We start from the raw sequence: 21,702 nt of genomic DNA on the forward strand, positions 1-21,702 counted from the left end.
AATTTCTTGGTTAGGCTCCAGAGATCATGCTTTTATTCAGGCACTTTGCATTCTTAATGTGACTATAAGACCATCTCTCAGTAGTGCTAAATTTAGGGATAAATGCATTAACATATTAGGACTGCTATGAAGATGTATGAGAGTGCTATAAAGACACTCTCCTCACTGAGCATTCCTTACCATATTTTACTGATGAAGATAATGGTTGTTCCAGGCAGAGGAGTTTGAAGTGACTCATAAGGGAAAAAAACTTTTTCAAGATGTTAAAATCAATCCAGGAGTCAGTGTTTTCAACTAGTCACTCTGTGTGTGTGTGCGTGTATGTGTGTGTATTCCTAACATGATTTTCATGACTCAACTTTCACATAATGTTTCCACATAATGATGTATTTTAACATAATGTTGCCAATTTTTCATATACAGTTTGACAGGACTGGTTATGTAATGTGATCTTCCAAAACCTCAGTTTTCTTGTGTAACATCAGAGTTGGAGGTGGTTTTCTCTTCTAAAGTTTTAGAATCTTACGTAAACACCTAAATAATTTAATATCATAGACATTGAGAAGCTTTTGGGGGATATATTTCAAGACACAACTCATTTTTGGAAATAGATATGCAAGATACAAAGAAAGAAATTGCTTTACCGTAGGAAACATGTCATGTTCTACAATAAAAATTATCATATCTATAAATTGACATCAGGTAAAAACAAAGCTAATTAAAACCAATGTCCTCTGGTCCCATTTAGTGTGTTTTCTTCTTCCTTAAGAAAACTTAATTAAGTAGATAAATTAAGAAGTAAAATGCCTAAGAAGATAACTAGAGTTTTTATTATAAAATATCTCACCATAAACCAAACTTATTCTACAGTTAATATTACTATTGATTTGATATTATACATGACAGCTTAATATGTATAAAACTATCCTTGAAGTGAGAAATATAAATATTTAAAATATCACATTGAATGTTTTTTAATGATCACACTTTTTCTTAAAGTTAGATTTATTTATACAATATATTTAGACTTTCCTTTGAAGGAACAAAACTAATCTTAAAGAATATCGCAAACTAATGATCCATTTTATTTAAGCATTTGTATTAATGCTAAATAATTATCCACCTAGGCTGTTCACTTTCATAGAGAACAAGTTACAGCCAATGTTTATTCATGACACATTCACATGTATTTTTTAAATTAAGTCTCACCTTAATTTATACGTTCTTGCGTACAATGTATTGCCACATTTTATGTTGTATAATTTTAAGCCTGAATTCTGAATAGTTGTACCTATACATTGTGCAAATATTGTAGGGATTGCATGCTGCCTCAAATCACTACTGATGTCTAAAAAGAGGTAACCCAGTAGGAAAAAAAAAAATCTACAGTTAACTTTTTTATTCACATTTGGTAAATGTACCACAGAAGGGACATTAAACTGGCTAAACTTCGCATATATGAGGGTCACAGTAAAATAACACATGAAATCTTTTCATGCAAGGTGACATTCAGAAGAGCGTCTGATCTAGCATAATTTATCAAGTCGAGCAACACAACATTTAAAAACATAATCTCAAAACCAACTTTGATATCGTGATCTTTTACACATAGGCAGTAGTACAAGATGTTTTTATTTCAATTTTGCAATTAATATAATAATAGTGGCATAATTAAACCATTTCAAAATTGTTTTTCAAACTGTCAAATAGTGTAATAAAGGGAAAATTATTTTCCATCTTGGAAAATAATATCTTATATGACTTGCTTTATTAGTCCTACCAAATCTTTCTGACTCAAAGTTAGTGAATTCTTTCTGAATTGACACTACTGTCTGCTTCCTCTGAAGTGTTTTTCTATTTATTTCCAGAATTAGATTTGCTCATACTATGAGCTCTATCTTACATTTTCTCATTTTTCAAAACAAATACAGAGTTGACAGTATCTCAGCCTATATCTATTAAGTGCATTTAATTATTCTGTACACTTCCTTTTAAAAAACTTCAGTTGAATCCATAACATATTTAATGACAAGACCCCAAAGCATGCTGTTCATAGTAAGCCCAAATTCTTTGCTGCTATGTGCTAGAATAGCATGTTATTTCATTTTCTCTGTTTTTCAAAAAATCTACCATTCAAATCTGTATTAACTAGTTACATAGTTACACAAATGTATTCTACACTTAACATAGCATTGCCTAGGTAATGAGGCAGTGTCTGAATCAGGAAATAGCATTTATCCTGTATTGAATTCTAGAGGTTTTTAAATTATACTCTTTTCTAAGTTAAGAACATTGAATGATCAAATTCATTCTTAGTCAGCTATAGTTGAAGATAGGTAAATCTTCTGATTCCATAGATGAGTAAGGAGAGCCAAATGAAGATTTCCTTCTGTCATGCAAAAGTTACCACTTTTTGTTGTTACAAAATCACTCATTTTTTAATGCTACATAGATTTCAAAAACCTTGTGAAAAATCTTGATTAGTAATCTCATAGATATATAACACAATATTAAATGACAACAAATTTCCAGAAAAGACCTCCAATTTCTCCTCAAATCTTTAGTCCATTACTTTCTCAATAAAAGTTGATAATACAAATAAATGTGAACTTATCTAGTATAGATGATCACTTCTCTTTTACACACTTTTTTAAAAAAAGAATTCTGAGAACATACACTGCTAACAGTCTCTAAATGTAAGTGCTGTAGAATATTGATAACCTTTTAATTAAAATTCATCATGCCTTTTTTGATTTTAGCATGCTTGAAAATTTAATCGATGTGCATGGTTATATTGGGTAGGCAAAGAAAAAAAAAAAACAATGCTCCATCAAGTCACTGCATTTTCCATATTACTTCAAATAAAGCATACTAATTTTGCCTTTGAAACTCTCCCTTCTGTGGTTTTCATCCAGTCTTATTACATTAAGATACATTTGCCTACAATAATGGAGAGCAATTATAGCCAACAGATGTACACATTCAGAATGTTGACCTGAGTGAGAACCACAAATATGTGAAGAAACCTCCTTTACCAGGTGAAATGATCACCATAATCCTGACATCTTACGTCTGTCTATAGATGTGTTATTTTTACTATTTATGTATCATTTTATTTTAATATTAAAAATAAAGAAATCATTTCTTATTAGAATATGAAAAATGTCTTTATTTTTGACAGTTCTGATTCAAATTATGTAAACAAAAGTTATGAGAAAACAGAGTCCATTTCAAATTAATATAATAGTACACCTAAACACTATTAATATGTGAGTAATTCAAAGCGACCAAAATCAACTAACACAATGTGAAGTTTAGTTTTATTTTCATAATAATGCTCCGTATGCAGATTTGAGCACTATAAAAAGAGCTTTGCTAGGTATCAGTTTTGTAAAAGTAAAACAAGAAACAAACATTGCAAGTTTTTCCCTGATCATTTTAATATCTTATTCAAATACTATAAACTGTATTCTTACCTGCTTCTAAATGCTGAGAGAGAGAGAGAGCGCAAAATATAGCAACTAGGAGAAAAGCAATAATTGTACTACTACATTATAAGAAGGCAAAAATTGAAGAGCTTATATTGTCAAGCAAAGTAAATGACATTTACCTTGTTTAGCAGCGGAACTGAGTTAGCTCTGCTCAGTGCCGACAATTCCGGTGTTGCCTCTGTCTCATTCCTTCTCTTCTCTTTTTATAGTATCTTCACAGCTGAATCTTCATGAATCTCCGTATGCCTCCCTCTTCCAGCGAGCATCACTTTTAACTCAGACAGGCAGGAAGCTGAAGCCAAAGGAACTCTCTATCTGATTGGTTTCCATTCAGCGTTTCTGATTAATAAGAGACGTCCCTCACATAGGAAGATATTGCCGCTGATGGCGCTGCAGGGCTCCAGGACTGGGGCTGGGGGAGTAAAGACTCTTTAGGCATAGTGATTTACAAGAGAATGAAGTGGGAGGGCTCAGAGAGGAGGGTTTTGTCAAAGACCCCCGTGAGAGAAAATAACCCAGTGTTTTTAGTCTCCGTTAATCAGCTCTGCTTAATACGGTTGCAGTTGGGAGAGAAAGGTCACAGCATGTCTGTAACCTGTAAATCATCTTTAGAAAATATGTGTCACGTGAAGAGTCCTGTTGCTCAAGAGGAATTTTGTGTGTAGCCCCTGCAGAATTCACGACTACCTACTTCAATTTTAATACCCAAATCCCAAGTTTAAGAAAAGGAAGAGAAAGAATCCCGATTATATTTATCAGTTTTAATGATGAATTTTTATCTGTGTCTCTGAGTCTCTAAATTAAAATAACCTTTCAAAAACAGTAATTTTAAAATATCTGATAGTTGATTCTTAACATGTTCTTTTTCAGTAAAGAGAATGATTTCAAGTATAATTTCAAATTTCTGCAGCACTTTGCTTTTTACTTGACAATGCAGTTGAGGGATTTTCACCTTCCCTGGAAATGTCCAAATATAATTGTGACCATAGCAACATCATAAGAACTAGATGGTCCACCTGTTAGGTTTGCTGTTGTACATTGTACAACTGTTAGAGAGGGTAAACCATAACAGAATCAAATCCTGTTTCAGAAGAGAAGTCTCTTTAGTACTTCTGGAAATGGAACAATAAGAGAAATATTGATTAGTAGATAAATCCTTCTGAAAAGAAGTTCTGGTAATAGTTGTATGAAGTGCACGGTGGGAATACGGCTCACTTTATAACGGCTCGTTAAGTCACAGTAAGTAAATAGCTTAAGTGCCAAAAAATATCAATATCTTATTTGATGCTTCAAAAGAAAACTGACAATAGAAAATAAAAATAAAATCACCACTCCCCCCCACCCCTGCCAATGGTGAAGCTTATCCATGAAGTGTAGATAATACAGCTGCCTATCTGAGACATGTGCATCATGGAAATTCATTTCTTGAAAGGGAAAACAAATACTTAGAAAATACAGTTTCACATGTCCCAAAATAAAATGTGACACTGCTAATGTACGGTAATTGAACTCGTGGTACACAGTTTTTAAATAATTGCAAATTTGAAGTGCAGGAAAAGGAGCAAAAAAAAAAAAAAATGAGGCAGAACCTTACTTCCTTCATCTACAAATAAAGGAAGAAAAAGAAGAAATAAAGCATATTGTCTGGGGCTACATAGATCCAAGTGATTATGAACAGCTTAGTGAATTCTTCATGGAGGCTAAGAGTGTTTTCTTGAGGCAAAGACACTTTATATAAAGTTCACATTCTCCTCTATATTCATTTTTTCTGGGTCTACTTGTTCCTTTAGATAAACATATAGGAAGTCTCTCTGTTAATGCTGAGGTAAAGCAATGCATGTAAAGTGGGGAAAATGAACCAAACAAAATATTTTATCATAGTTTAAGGTAAATGTTCACAAATAAAGCTTTAAATCCCTAAAGTTGCATACATTTCATTTCACAGTGAAACCCAACTTTAGGGAGAGACTTGTTTTGTGTGAAATCCACAATCCAACAAAACATTCTATTGCCTTATTTGATGTTATTTTTACTACTTCTAGATAAAGGTGGAAAGGGGGATTTGCCAAGTAAAAAAAAATGCTTACTATCTTCCTGTCTCAGGAGTCCTCTGCTTTTCTCTCAATTGTCACAGTGATTATGGAGCATTTGAAAACAGGGGACCTCAGCCTTGGAACTATTGAAAATTATTTTATATCGTGTGTATAGCTACCTGTAAGTTTTCAAATATAAGTAGCATTCTACCTCGTGGAAGACAATTTTTGATACTTAGAATAATGTTTACAAATACTTAGTAAAGAGATTTGCACAAAAATATTCATCATCATCATTATTTATAGTAGTATGACTATATTTCCTCTTCCGGAGTATTGACATCAAAATTAATTTACAGTAAATGAAAGTATTATTTGAATTATTCTTTTCAAGGTTACTTTAGCTTGAATTAACTTTTCTATCATTTGGTATTTTAAATGTAGTACCTTATTGCAAAAAACATACCATGAAATTATTTTCTTTTCTTCTTCTTTGAATATAATGCATCTCCATACTTGAGGACTCCATCTATATATAACACTCCTCAAAACAACTGATTTATTCCTGTGTGATATTGTGACTTTCACTAAGAAATATATAATTATTCTTTGTCCCTGTTTCTGGCACAGAGCTCCTAAAACAAGTGGAATTTCCTAAGTGATAAGATCCATAAAAGTATCTTTTCTTAAGTTAGTGAGGTGACTTTTGGACTGCACCTAAAGATTGGGAATGGATGCCAGGAGAACTGACCATGTGATTACAGGGTTGGAACTTTCAGCCCCACTCCCCTGATTTGGGGAAGGGAGAAGGGTTGGAGGTTGAATCAATGGCCAATGGCTAATGATTTAACCAATTATGCCTATGTAGTAAAGCCTCTATAAAACTCAAAAAGACAGGGTTTAGAGAGCTTGCAGGTTGGTGTACAAGGGGAGATTTGGGGGCAGTGGCACTTTGGGTAGGACATGGAAGCTCCATGCTTTTTCACCATACCTTGCCCTACACATCTCTTTCATCTGGCTATCCCTGAGATACATCCTTTTGTAATAAACCTGTGCTCTAGTAAGTAGCATGCTTCTCTGAGTTCTGTGAGCCACTCCAGCAAAGTAATAAAACCCAAAGTGGGAGTCATGGAAACCTCTGATTTATAGCCATATGGTCAGAAGTACAGGTAATAGCCTGGGCTTGTGGCTGGTGTCTGAAGCTGTGGGGTAGGCAGTCTTGTAGGACTGAGCCCTTTAACTTGTGGATGCTATTTCTGGGTAGTGTCAGAATTGTGTTAAATTATAAGACACAGAGATGGTGTCCTGAGACTTGCCTTCTTGACATCTCAGTTGGGGGCAGGGGGCTGAAATTTATTGCAAGATAATGGTTATATAATATATCATTATTAATTTTTTATTTTATTCATAGTAGTTTGTATCTGTTAATCCCACACCCCTAATTTTCACTTCCCCCCTTCCCTCTTCCCTTGATAACCACTAGTTTGTTTTCTATTATCTGTGAGTCTCTTTCTGTTTTGCATATTCATTCATTTGTATTTTTTTTTAGTTTCCACACGTAAGTGATACTATATTTGTCTTTCTCTGCCTGACTTAGTTCACTAAGCATAATATTCTCTAGTTCCATCCACATTTTTGCAATGGCAGTATTTTGTTCTTTTTTATGACTGAGAAATATTCCTTTATATATATAAAACATTTTCTTTATCCATTCATCTGTTGTTGGGCACTTGGGTTGCTTCCATAGCTTGAATATTATAAATAGTACTGCTATAAATATTAGGGTGCATGTATATTTTCAAATTCGTGTTTTTATTTTTCTGGATGTATACTCAGGAGTGAAATTGCTGGATCATATGGTAGTTCTATTTTTAATTTTTTGAGGGACCTCCATATTGTCTTCCATAGAGGCTATATAAATTTACATTCCCACCAACCATGTACAAGGTTTCCCTTTTCCATGTCCTCTCTAACATCTGTTATTTGTAGACGTTTTGATGATAGCCATTTTGACAAATGGGGAAGTGATACTGTGGTTTTGAGTTGCATTTTTCTGTTAACTAGCAATGTTGAACAGTTTTTCATGTGCTTTTTGGTCATCTGTATGTCTCCTTTGGAAAACATCTATCAGAAATCCTGCCTATCTTGTAATCGAGTTGTTTGGGTTTTTGGTTTTTTTGTTTGTTTTTGATATCGAGGTGTATGAGCTCTTTATGTATTTTGGATATTAACCCTTTGTTAGTTCTATCTTTGAAAATATTTTCTCCCATCTCATAGATTGTCTTTTTATTTTGTCAGTGATTTTCTTTGTTGTGCAAAGGCTTTTAAATTTAATTATGTCTCATTTGTTTATTTTTGCTTTTATTTCTTTTGTCTTAGGAGACAGACCTAAAACTATATTGCTATAATTTATGTCAAAGAGTGTTCTGCCTATATTTTCTTCTAAGAGTTTTATTGTTTCAGGTCTTACATTTAGGTCTTTCATTAATTTTGTGTTTATTTTTGTATGTGGTGTGAGGAAATGTTCTAAACTCTGTTTCACAGAACTAGAGCAAATAATCCTAAAATATATGTGGAACTACATAAGACCCCAAATTGCCAAAGCAATCTTGAGAAAAAGAATAAAGCTAGAGGTATCACTCTCCCAGACTTCAGACTATACTATAAAGCTACAGTAATAAAAATATCCTGGTACTGGCAAAAAAAAAAAAAAAAAAAAAAAAAAGACATATGGATCAGTGGAACAGAATAGAGAGCCCAGAAATAAATCCACATATGAATCTATGGTCGATTAATCAACAACAAAGGAGACACAGATATATGGTGAAGAAAAGACAGTCTCTTCAACAAGTGTCATCATTTTTAGTAAATTCAGCAACCACTTAGATGATCCACACAACACCTTGACTCCTCCTTGCTTTCATTTTGTTATTCTGACTCCTACGTTCAAGTCAGTCTCTCTGTGACTTATGCCAGCATTTCTACCTCTCCTTCAGGACCTCTCCTCCATTGACCACATATATTCTTTCGATGTTTGTCTCCCCTCTGAGATTCTAACTCTTGGCTCAGGTTTGATCCCAGGGCCCATTATTAAAACCACTTTTTTGTGTACTCTCTGTTCTACTTCTGATTCATGACTCCACACAAACTGCCTCTTCTGGTGAGTGATACTTTTTTGGAGGATGGTGATAAAAAGAAAAGGGAGGGGACTTTATATCATGTTTGTGGCAATGAACTATGACCCATAGACAGACTCTGAGAGCATGGAGTGATCCTTACATAAATAATACAGCGAAGTAGAATTTTGGAGTTAGAGTTAGTGTTTGTAGTTCTTTTTTTTTTATCATAGTTTGAAAAGCTTCAACATATTGCATTCTTTATATAGGTGATGGAAGTTTCAGAAGTTCTCAGAAGCCTTGCGTCTATCCTTAGATATTCATAAACCATGCAGAACATGGATGATGTATGTGGGTTCTCTACTATTTTTTTTAAAATTCTGCTTATAATTATTATTATGGCCTGAATACCTCTGTTATTTCTATGGCAACTGCTACTGCTATCATGAGTAATAATTATACAACTAATTATAATAATAAAATGACTTTAATTTATTGTATATTTGCATTAATAACTAAAAGCATTTTACAAATGTCTTAAAACAACTCTACAAGGTGGATTTTGTTTTTACTTGATACAGTGTAAGGATACTGATAACTGATGGTCAATGAAGTTGTTTGTCAAAATTTGTTTAGCTTAGGTAGTTAATGGAACCAGAAGTAGAAACCAGTTCTATTTAAGTTCGCTGTCCATTCTCTTAAGCACCATAGAGCTTCCTTCAACTGCCTATTGGCAACAAAGCACATCAAAACTCACTGATGGATGACCAAAGGTCACTGGAATATTGTATATCCCCTAGGGAGATTTCTCATCCACAAAGTTTCTACACAGTATAGAATTATACCTAAAATGTTTATTCTTGCTAAAGATATTTTTATATGATGTCGAACAGAGGAAATGTGTATCTAATTTAGAGTAAGTCTAGTAAGGAATTCGGTTAGAAGATCATGCCAATTTATAAATGATTGATAAGTATTAAACACATTTTAAAGCTTTTGTTTTCTGGTTCATCAGTAAATCTTTGGAAATACTTAACAAATGCTTGTCCAGATTATGTTAGTCAGGTAAGTATTCTGACAATAATATGGTATAACAAAAATTCCCCTGACACCTACATTTAAAACCCCTAAAATTCTACTCATCTTTGTATTCCTTTAGCACATGAAAGAGCAGAGAAGTTAGCCAGTAAATGGTATATTATGAGCCTTATACAAGTTTCAAACAAAATGAAAATTTAATGAATAAGTCATTATTTTATTTTTAATTAAAATAGTGTTGTTATAAGCTTGTACATAAACACTGTATGCTTATCCTAAAAGTCAAATGGAATAAAATCACTTGATAACACTCAAATTTAAAAAAATTCCTTTTGCTATCAGTTAGTATGTAACAAACCACTCACACAATCATTTTAAATAAATGGGATTGTATCCTGTGTATTATTTTTATCATGGATACTTTAAAATTTTTGTTTTAACACTTCTTCTTTTCCTCTTATTTTTCCTCACCCCGTCCCTCTTTTCTTTCACTACCCCTTCCTTTGATGTAGGTACTGACAGTAACAGCCTCTTAACCTAATGTAATCAAATTTAAAAATCTATTCATTTATCTAACCTATGCATCTATCTTTGTACCTATGTATCTGTGTCTCTATCACCTATTTATATCTATCGATCTCTCTACCTATATTGTTTACATGTACCTTGAGTATTTTAATTAAAAATAAACAGCATATTTCATTACCATCTCTGAAGTTTGATTTTCTACTTAATATGTTGTGAACATCTCTACAAGTCAATTTATAAACATATTGTTTGAAAGGCTGCTAAATATGATCTTTTATATATTTATGGACATTTTCTTCTTTAAAAAGTTTGTATCAGATTTCTGAAATGAAATTTTAGGATTTGTTTTTCTTGGTAAAACACTCAGTCATCTACTTTCAAGTTTCTGAAGTTCGCTTACTATCTTCTCCTTTTCTGCTATTTTCTTTCTTGGACTGTGTTTCATTTGTATATCAGAAAGGAGTGAAATTACATATCTGTGTTTGATTTTCAGGGTTATGCAGGTTCTACATGTAGGTTTTAGTTTACTAATGCATCAAAAAACAAAAAATAATGTCATTTGCTCCACCAAATTTGAAAAGAAAAATATAAATTGAGAACTTTGATGTTGAAAAGCTTGGCATTAACAATTTAGATTCTAAAAACAGTGATTTTTTTTAAAAAATCAAATAGCTTTATAATAGACAATATCTCAAAGCTTCAAAATAGGCGCTTTCCCATGCAAATAGCAGAAATTGTAGAGAATTTGAAGTAGAAAAATAATTCCCATTAAGTAAGCTAATGCTTATCTCTGTGTGTGTGTTGTGTTTTGATTTACTTAATAGCAATTATTTTCAAACAGGTAGTTCATAGGGATACTTCCATCCATGCCTTTAACATAAGTGTCTTGCAAAGCTTTCAGCTAATGATGTCCTTTTAATTTTTTCCCATGTCTTTTAAAGATAAAAATCTAATTTGTATTGTCAGTCTTTTATTTTTTCTTTTAGAGTTTTTAAATTTTATAATACTGTTAAATTTATATTTATTTAATCTTTGCAAATTTTTATATTGTGTGTTCCACAATGTGTGTATCAACATTTTATAATTGTAATAAATATATTATAAATTGTACAAAAATTACAGTTAGCATATTATAAATATATGTGTACATATCTTAAGTGAACTGCCAAAAAAAACCAAAAACAAACTAAGAGCTCTGAGTTAAACAGTGACTTTAACATCATCTCCATACATAAGCAAACCCTTAAAGAATATCTTCACACACAGTACTTTGCTAGAAGCACTGAAACACCAGAGTGGAAAGTCTGAGTTTCTTAAGACACCAAAGGGATAATTTATACCCTGCAGAGTGAAGGTGATCTTGAGAAATTTTCTTTTTAAACCAACAGAAAGGAAAGACTTCTGACTCTTATCTACTGTCTGTTAGCATCTAACCCTGGTTGGAGTAATATGGTCAGTGGCTCTTGGCCCTGGTCACACATATCACCTAAGCATAGGTTTCTCATCCTGAGATTCTGATTCAGTTGTTCCAGTGTAAATAAAACCCAGAGCCTGGCAATTCCCTTGGCTTCCCTGGTGATTCCAGTGAGCAGATCCGTCAGATAACAACCACAGGCTTAGGAGTTGATCTGAAAATGGGCTTGCAAATTGAGGCCCAGTGTTATGTTCAGGAGAGGTCTATCATGTGATGTCTAGAGGGCTCTGAAGGCTTCAGGCGACAGTGCTTCCAGTCCCAGTACGCAGTGCTCGAGGCGAATGGAACTTAAGCAACTTTTCACCCTTCCTTGAATGTGCTCCTCTTTCTTTGTTTTGCATATTTCGGATACTACACTGTTCCTTCTGCCAAGGAACTCTTACTGCTCTCTCTCTTTTTTTTTTTTTTTTTCCTAATCCTTCAAGACAGCGTAAGTGCCATCTCCTCTGTGAAGTTATCCTTCATGCAAGAGTAACGATTTACCACTCCTCTTCAGATATCAGTAATGGGCATACATTCTTTCTGTCTCTTGGAAGGAGACAGGTCCACTTCCCTTCATCAGAGAGTAAGCTCCTTGGAGACTAAAATCTTGTCTTATTCACATATTGTGATATTACCAGCACATACATTATTTCATGCCTGGTATATAGTAAGGCTCATAAAAGGGACCTTCTAATGTTTAAATTAGCCAACTGGTTAATATATAAGACCTCATTTTTTTGTTTTCTAGATGGAAGTGCTGTCTACAATCACATTATCTGCAAAATACTGCTAACCTTTTCTATACAGCAGCATAATTTAACAAGCAAAGCTAGAGTAACAATTATTACAAACACACTTTAAAAGGAAATGTAATAGTAGTCAAACTTTGATTTTATAGTTCTAGCTATTGTGTGTAAATATTAATATCTTAGTACCTATATATTAACTTCTAGTCTTAAAATGAAAAATGCATACAGAATAATTGGACCGTACTTTTGTTTTGCTTTAAGTATAATTGGTGTTATTTTTAAACAATAGTTTGAAAACCCACTGTGATAGTTATCGTGCTAGGTACCTCCTAAATTTACCTCATTGGATTTCCCCAATAATACAAAAAGGCGTGCATGAGTTTTCTTACCTTACAAAGAAAGAACAGTAGGCTCAGAAACGGTCAATTGTAACAGCTAAATGACAAGCTAGCAGGTAACACAGCTGTGGCTGAACTCAGATCTGTTTTACTCTTTGACACTTTTGTTATTTTTAGTGTGTTGTACACACAAGAACATCAGAGTACATGTTCTGAGCACATCTATCGGATTTTCTTCTCATAGCCTACCCTTCAGCAGAGTGGGTTTGATAATTTAGGTAATAATTCAAGTTTTACATGTGCTAGCTGTGTGAATCTGAGTGAGTTACAGAATGACTCACAGCCTCAATTTTCACATAACAAAGGAGGAAACAATCATAGGATCTCTGTGAGGACCAAACGAGGCAATGGCATTGCTATAGAGAATGAAGTGTTAAGTGACTGGTGTCAAATTTGGAAGTTTTGCTTTTAAAATAGACAGAAGTGCACCTACAGGGACAAGATCCAGTCTAGAATTATTCTGGTGCCAGTGGCCTTGTATCATCCTATTTGACACTGACTGTTCCTCCAGTTTTGCTCCTGGGCCAAGACTAAGCATTTGGTTGTGCATCAGTTCACTCACAGCTGAAGTGTCCGATGTCTGATTGTTTTTTTTCACTTTGGGATTCCAGAATAACAGAGAGCTAACACTGACTAAGCCTGCTCATGGAATATTAACTCAATTATGCAAAATGTGACAAGGATACGATGATTGGAAAAATCACTCTTTTGCATATAGAGAAGGGAGAATCTGCCAACATTGTTATAGAAAAAAAGCTAAAGGAGAAAATACAAATTGTACTTACTGAGCGTATGCAATGTACAGCATGAGAGCACGTCTCCTGACCTGTGGGGGAAAAATCCCAGTAATAAGAAAATTGTAGTAGTAATGTCATCAGTGTTAGATTGGTGCTTTATGTAATGCACATATCTATAGTAAGGCATGACTCTGGGTGTGTCAGCTTCATATGTAATTAATTACATTTAGTGAGTATATGTGTTTAAAATAGTTTGACTTACCTTTTTAAAAATTTTGTGGGACAATATTTCAGTTTTAATGTGGACGTTTAGATCATTCACATATAACGTAATTACTAGTATAGCTGAGTCCAAATCTACCATGTTGCTTTTTGTTCTCTGTTTGTCATTTTCTCCTTTATTCTCCTTTTCTTGACATTCTTTATATTAGGGTTTTTTTAATTTCATTTTCTCTTTTCTACTAGCTGTTTTTCTACACCTTTTGTTACTATCTCCCACTGGTTATCTTAGAAAATGCAGTTTTAATATGTTAGAGAAAACAATATATATTCTTATTATCAGAGACAACATATTAGTATTTTAAAGCATATAAAACAATGGAAAAAGAATGATAATGGAATACCTTCATTCTTCACTGTGCCTACATTTTGTGCAATTGTTATATGTTTTAACTCTGCATATTTTTATAAAACACAAGACATAGTATTTAATACTGTCTCACACAGTGAATAGAGTTTTAAATTTAGTCATATTTACCGCTTCCAATATTGTTTGCTTCTTAGATTTATCTGCTTGCATTTGAGATACAGCATTTTCCATAGTGGCAGTGCACCTGAAAACAAATTCCTTTAGCTTTTTTTTTTTTTTTTTTTTTGAGACTATTTTCATTTTCTTCATTTTGGAAGAATATTTTTGCTGGATATAGAATTCTTTGGTAACCATTCTGTTTTCTTTCATCACTTGAAAGATAACATTTCTTTGCCTTCTGCTGAGACAGTTTCTGTGGAGAAGTCAGTTTTCTTTCTTATTATTGATCATGAAAGATAATATTTCTTTTTCTCTGGCTGATGTTAAAATTTACTCTCATATTTCATTCTCTGATGTTTGTTTGTGTTTTCCCTAGGTGTAGTTTTCTCTGTGTTTCTTCTTGTGGTTTATTTATTCACTTCCTTGAAAAGGTAGTTTGACATCTCTGTTTATATTTGGGAAATCATTTTTCATTATTTCTTTTAAAAAACTGTGTCTGTTTCATTCTCTTACTCTCTGTTTCTAGGACCTCAATCATATGTTTGTTAGTATTTCATCATATGCTACATTTCTCTTATATTCACTCTCCTTTCCATTTTTTCACTTGTGCTTAAGATAGAATGTTTTTCCTTGAACTGTCTTCAGGTTTTTCTAGTCCTATTTGCTAGTACTAGCCTGGTGTTAACTCAACATATTAAACCACTCTGTCAACTATTTTCTCTATTTAATAAATTAATCCTCACTGTTTTGATGCTTGTGCTTACTTCAATATCTGCATTATTTTCAAGTATACTTCTATTGACAGTTTCACCTCCTGAATATCACTTGAATGTTTTATCTCCTAACATGTGTAGTGACTTTCATTATGTACTGAGTATTGTGAATAATATGTCCTGAGAATTGGGATTATGCTGTCTTCTTCTGAAGGATATTGCTATTTGCTCTAATATGCAGTCTAATTCTCATAGATCACTTGGATCCTGTGGAAATTTGATTTTAGGCCCATTAAGGCAGACTTACTTCTGTCTGATACTTCTCCTCGTGCGTTGGAGAGTCTCAACTAAATACTCAGAATCTTCACTGTTATCTCCATTCTGTCTGGATTCATACACAAATATATTTCAGCACTGTGATAACTCTGGCATTTCCATTTGACTCTAAGCCTACCAGCATCTCTTCTGTCCTAGGCATCCCAGAGTTTTGCCTTGAATATCTATAGCCACAGACACTCGGGGAATTTTTATATAGATTTTGGAGAATCTTTGTGTGTAGTCTCCACCTGTCTCATATCGTGTCTTCAAAACTTAGTTCCCCTGGCTACCCTGGTTTCCAATCTTTGTTTCATCCATGTAGCAATATAGTTACTTTCTTTTTATACTCCATTTTCCTGTGCACCTTTGGAAAACACCCAGGGAAAAAGCTAAGATAAAGAAGAATTTTACTTTCCGTGCTTTCCTTATCTCTCAACTATCATGGCACTAAATTGTCTTAGAGAAAAATTGGTGCTCTGTTAAATTAACATCAAGTTGGGAAGGGGTATCTCACAGATCTGCTACTGTTAGCCCTTTTTTCTTTTTTTTAGCAGACGGCTTATGTGACTTCTTTTGGTTTAAAATCTCATCTCTTGCACACATGCTTGAATCTAAGCCATGTGCTTTTATTTTCAGGTAGCTGAAAATAAGTAGATTTTTTTTTTTTTTACCTCCGTATGTTAGTCCCTCTGCCTAGAAAGTTTCCAGTTCTATTTATTCTCTCCCTGCCTGCCCATTCTACCTTCAAACTCAATCTACCTAAAGAACACATATTCACCTCTTAAGACACAGCTCAAACATCACCTTCTCTTTAATTGTTCTCCTCACTGCTTAGGCAGAGTTAAGAGCTTCTTGCTTTATGCTCCAAAAAGCACTAAACAGAATACTTTATTAGCATTTATTTATGTTTATTATATCACATACTAGACCATACACTTTTCAAACAGAACATATTTTCTCCTTTTGTTTGTATTCCTATCTCTCTCACTATTACAGGTGCGAGGGAGTGGGGTGATTGATTAATACCTGTTAGGTAAAAAATAAATGACCATATGAATAAAAAGTATAATAATATATTTGATTTCTTAAGCAGTATTGGCTTGATATATTTAGTGCCTTAGGTGAAGTATCTCACATTATTCTAACTGTATTCCAATGTAAGGTTTAAAAAACAAACAACATCTGAGATAGAGAAAGTTTCCATAATAGGTAGTCATGAATCCACTACCAGAAACCTGTTTCTCTAAGACTGTAGAATCCAAATTCTTTCCACTAACCAAAACCAAGTAATTCTCCACTTGAATGAAAGTGTTAGCAAAATTATTATTACTTTAAATTGTGCAGATGACATACTAAGACAATAGGAAATAGGAGAAAAGCTTTTAATTCTGTTATAATCCAGATTAATATAATAGAATCATCAAAGTGAATTAATTTAAATGCACTCTCTTAATACACATATACAGACACACACATATATAAATTTTTAGAAAATATATATTACTAATTTCTTAAAAAGTAACTCCTAACCTCAAGAAAAAAACATGGCACTCTGAAAAAGTAAATAATATATTTAGAATTTTTCAGAATTAGAAAGCACGTACATAAAATATGTTTGTATAATTGAAGTAGTACCGTGTGACTGTTACCACTAAAAATTCATAAAACTGTAAAGTGTACAATCAAACAAGGTCTTACAAATCTTTATGAACATGTACGCATAATTTTAATCAAAATTTTCTCTAAAAGTTAAGTGTGGATCATGTATATATACAGATATAAAGTAATTATTCTGTTTGAATAGCAATTCATACCATTTAGGTGAAATTATTCTTTTGTTAATCATTAATTTAGAAGTAAGAAAGGCACCTGTGACAATGTATTTAATTATGAACTGCACACTGAGACAAATTTAAGCAGAGTTGTATATCTCTATTGTTCTAGTATGAAAGTGGAATTAGGCTCCTCACTGATACTGCATTTGACAATAGACTTAAGTTTTCTATTTCAAACATTTTATCAATCACACAATTAATACAGTATTTTCTGATGTCAGCACCCTGAGACTTTTCTCCTGCCACTGTGTAATACTACTGATTAAACCAAAAATGCACAAATGCATTTTACCGATGATTATCTAAACTCAAACTCTCAAACACACTGAGACTAGGCATGCTACTACATTGATCTTTCAAATTTCTTTGTGTAGAAATGTCATTGTCTTTCTCTATATATTTTTTTAAAAATTTTCCCCCTCTTCTTCACTTAGAGTGATTTCTACTTTGGGACATATTATTGGCAAATAGCAACTAACCATAAAATCATTGTATCTATGTTGGCAATTTAATTTCGATGTGCAAATGAGTGTTTTTCTAGTTCCTTAGATATACCAATTTTTGGACTAAGGTACAAAATGTCACAAAATTAGATTATATAATCAACTACCTGGAAATTAGAAAACTAAGAAACTAGAAAAATAAAATTTGATATACTGCCTTTTCTGTATCTTAACAAAAGGCCAAGGTGTATGAAGAATAATTACACAGAAACAACTTCTAGAAGGATACAGAGAAAGAATGAAAATCCAAGGGAAGTTAATGGGCATAAAAAGATGAGGTTGTATTAGCTCTGCTTAGTTTCTGAAATAGCAAAATACCAAAGGGAAGTATCTGTGCATCTGCCTAGCTGTAGTCTCCCTTGCCCCCAGACGAACAGGTAAGCCTTTTCTTCTACATTGTATCAAATTATTTCTTCCTCAAATCGTATCTGACTGACCATTAAATCAAATCAGTTTATGTATAACTATTCCTTTCCATTGTCTTAAAATAAGTCAGGTATTGAACAGTGTGAATTATAAGAGAAAAAGTTTTTAGTTTGATTTTCCTTGTAGCAGAAATGAATAATGAACATCAAGATGCTAAGAGCCTGTCAGCAATTGGATTATAACATAACTATGTAATCACTTAAAATTCAATTGAAAAATAGTTGAAATTTAACTTTATAATGCTGTAAATTGAAAGTAAATTTGAGAAACTGGAAAATATTTCTCTTATTCTAGATCAAGTAAATTCTTAAAGTGGAATTTAAATGTAAGTTTAGCTTTGACTGTGAACTTCTACATTTATTTAAATCCCTAACTTTTCAATGATCTTTTTAAACAATGATATTGGATGATCTGGTAACCATTTGAGTATTAAAGGGAAAAAAGTGATTTGTATTTTACAGGTAAGATACATTTTATAAAATGGTTTCACAAAGAACACTGAGTTCACAAAGACCTTTTTTTTTTTTTTTTTTTTTTTTTGAGTATGTCATTGCTGTCTACCCAAAGAATTTAGGAGGAAAACATTACTATAACTCTCTTTATTAATTTATTAAAGTGAATAGTATATTCCATGTGGACAATAGAAAGTCCAGAAAAAGTGACTGATGAATTTTCAGAGGTTGAGCATGTTAAATGTTGATTATGTTTGTAATTATATATTTGAGTGAGAGAGGAAGAAGCTTGTTCCTTTCCCTCAAATTCTATATTTAAATGAAGGTTTTTAATATCTTCATTAAGAATCCATGTGTATGTTCTATTTACACTTTAGTTTTTGCTTATTTGTTTTTAAAATTTTTTTAAAGTATGATTATGGTATCATCATGGCCCATGAGGTCTCCAGTTTGGGCAATTTAGTAGCTACCTTTTCTTTTTCCTTTGATATTTTTTTCAATTGTCTCTCTCCTCTCCTCCTCTCTTCCCCACCCCTCTCCACCCTTCCATTTCCTTTTGTGTATCTAATTATGCAACTTGCTTTTATACTTAGTTATGGTGACTGGACATGGATGTGTGGTGTTTTAATTCCATTGAATGGATATAGAAAAGGTCAACTATTTCTCACTGATAGACATTTAATTTCTTTCTTGTGTTCTCCCACAACCTTTTTTTAAAGTATATGTGTAGTGTTATCATTTCTGTTAGAATTCAAAATTCTGGTTGGATGTGTCAAAGGTAACGCGCATGTTTAATGTTAATTTATGCTGCCAGATATTTTCTCAAAAGTTTGACACAGTTTACATCCCCACTGTACATGACTAAATTACTTTCCAACCATTGCTGGTACTAGAAGTTATTATTTGTGCATGTGTGTGTGTGCGTGTACAAACCTTATCAGCAGTTCTGATCTGCTTCTTAAAAGTAGAATGCAAATTTCATGCGTGCTTAAGCAAATTTAAATCAGAAAGGTCAGAACTCTGGGACTAAAAACTGGACACATCTCACTTGCCATAGTCCCTAAGCTAAATTTGGAATGTGGTTACTAACGTCGAAGGCTTCTTTTATTTAGTGATAGCTAATAGAATGGAACAGATTGAAGCCTTAATTACTCATCCCATTTTAACAGAAAAAAAGTAGATTCCATTTAGTTTTTTTTTTTAATAACTTTAGATTTATTTATGTATCTCCTTGGTTTACTGCTTGCAATTAGTAGATTAATCTTCCTAGGATATATGTTATCAAGATATTAAACCAATTAGTTAAGAACATATCATTTTCAAACTTTTATGATTAGAACCCTGTTAAATCTAGATAGATATTTATTCTTTATCACATGATAGTCATCTGGCCCTTTGTTTCGGTGGGTTCCACACCCTCAGATAGGGAGGGCCGACTTTACTTGCTATTTTATGTAAGGGACTTGAACATCTATGAATCTTGGTATTTTGGCACCCGGTATGCCTTTAGTATTAGTTGGTCTGTTTCTGAGGAACAGGTGTCAATTCTACAGTATTTTAAGGCTGTGGATTGTGTAGCAACGTGTTCTCAGAGAAGCATTCAGGATAGCAGTAGAAAGTTGGATAGGAGTGAAATGAAGATGTGGCAATGTTGATTGGACCTGGTGACTGAGAATTAGTAAGTACTTTATATGCCTTGTTTAGAAGCAAATATGAAAAATAGTGAGAAATATGACCCAGAAACCAGTAATATTTCTATGCTTCCAGTGGCCTGGGGTGTGTTGAGATATCCCTTGCATTCTTAAAGACGTGCTACAACTGGCTTTTCCCACCATGAAGAAAGGCCTGTCATGCTTAGGAGGTTCTTTGTACAGTTGAACCTTGAACAACATGGATTTGAACTGCACAGGTCCACTTATACATGAATTTTTTTCAATAATAAATACTACAGTACTACAGAATCTGCAGGTGGTTGAATCCACAGATGTGGATCCCTGGGTATGGAAGGTCAACTATGAAGTTACACCTGGATTTTCAACTATACGAAGGGTTGGCACCCATAACCATCTCATGTTTCAAAGGTCAGCTGTATTTTGGATGAGGCTTATTTGTTGTTTGGGCATATTTTTGGTCCCCAATAACTAAATAATCCATAAGGTTTCTACATTTTTAGTCTATATAACAATTTCAGGGAAAAAAATATCTGTGTAACAATTCCAAGTCTCTACAAGGCAGATCTGCTTGTGGCCACTGCTTAGTCCCAAACTGTTAATAGCAGAGAATAACATTGAGTCTCCATAGTCCAGTATTCTCCGGGAGAACCATCCACCCATGTCTTGCCATTTTTATCAGATTAGACCCTTTCATCATAGAGCAGGCTCTGATTTGTCCTCACTAAAATAGATACTTTTTCCAGATACAGATTTGCTTTCCTTGTCACAATACTTCTTTCAAAACTACCATCAATAGATTTATATGTTTTGTTCATTATTTTATTCTTCACAGCATCACTTTTGACCAAGAAACATATTTTAGAACAAATAAAGTGAGGCAGTGAGCTCAGAGAATTTTCAAGTTTTCTACATGACCCTTGCCCCAAAGCAGCCACCTTAGAGAATGGCCTTTTGTTGACGCTGTTATGGTGACAGCTCTTAGAGTTAAAGGCTTATCTTATGGATGCAGTGTATGATTTTTATCAGAACCCACTACAATGACTTTTCCCCAAAACCAGAATATGATAATATATTCTGAATAGAGGTGTAGAATTTGGAGTGACTACTTTCTCTATTACTCCCAATTATTTACTAGGGAAAAACAAAAACAAAAACAAAAATGGCTTCCCATATCCATACCCTGGGACTTACTGGATTTGAGGAACACTATGAGGTTTCCATTGACCTAGAAGCTGAGATTGTCTCCTGACCTTTTGGAATATCCTTGTCACTGCAATTATAGACCAAAAAAAGAGTTACTGTCTGAGGGGATTGATCATAGTTATCAGGGGGGGTAGAATTATTACTATGAAATGGGAGCAAGAAAGGATATGTCTGCAACCCAGTAGATTCTCTGAGCCTTCTCTTATTATCCCATGCCCTTATATAAATATTATCTTATTTCATCATTCATTGCAGGCAGGATATTTAATATAAAATTCCCATTAG

General features: G+C 33.3%; 1 protein-coding gene across 1 annotated transcript in view; it reads right to left on the reverse strand.

Moving 5' to 3' along the window:
- CDH9 (cadherin 9) overlaps window positions 1-4,143 on the reverse strand; it is a 113,320-nt gene extending 109,177 nt beyond the window's left edge. The window contains exon 1 of the mRNA XM_074356624.1: window positions 3,611-4,143. The gene's annotated coding sequence lies outside the window, so the exon portion shown is untranslated. The remainder of the gene's footprint in view (window positions 1-3,610) is intronic.
- Window positions 4,144-21,702: the final 17,559 nt, after the last annotated feature.

The sequence above is a fragment of the Camelus bactrianus genome, chromosome 3 (assembly GCF_048773025.1).
Source record: "Camelus bactrianus isolate YW-2024 breed Bactrian camel chromosome 3, ASM4877302v1, whole genome shotgun sequence".
Classification (NCBI taxonomy): Eukaryota; Metazoa; Chordata; class Mammalia; order Artiodactyla; family Camelidae; genus Camelus; species Camelus bactrianus.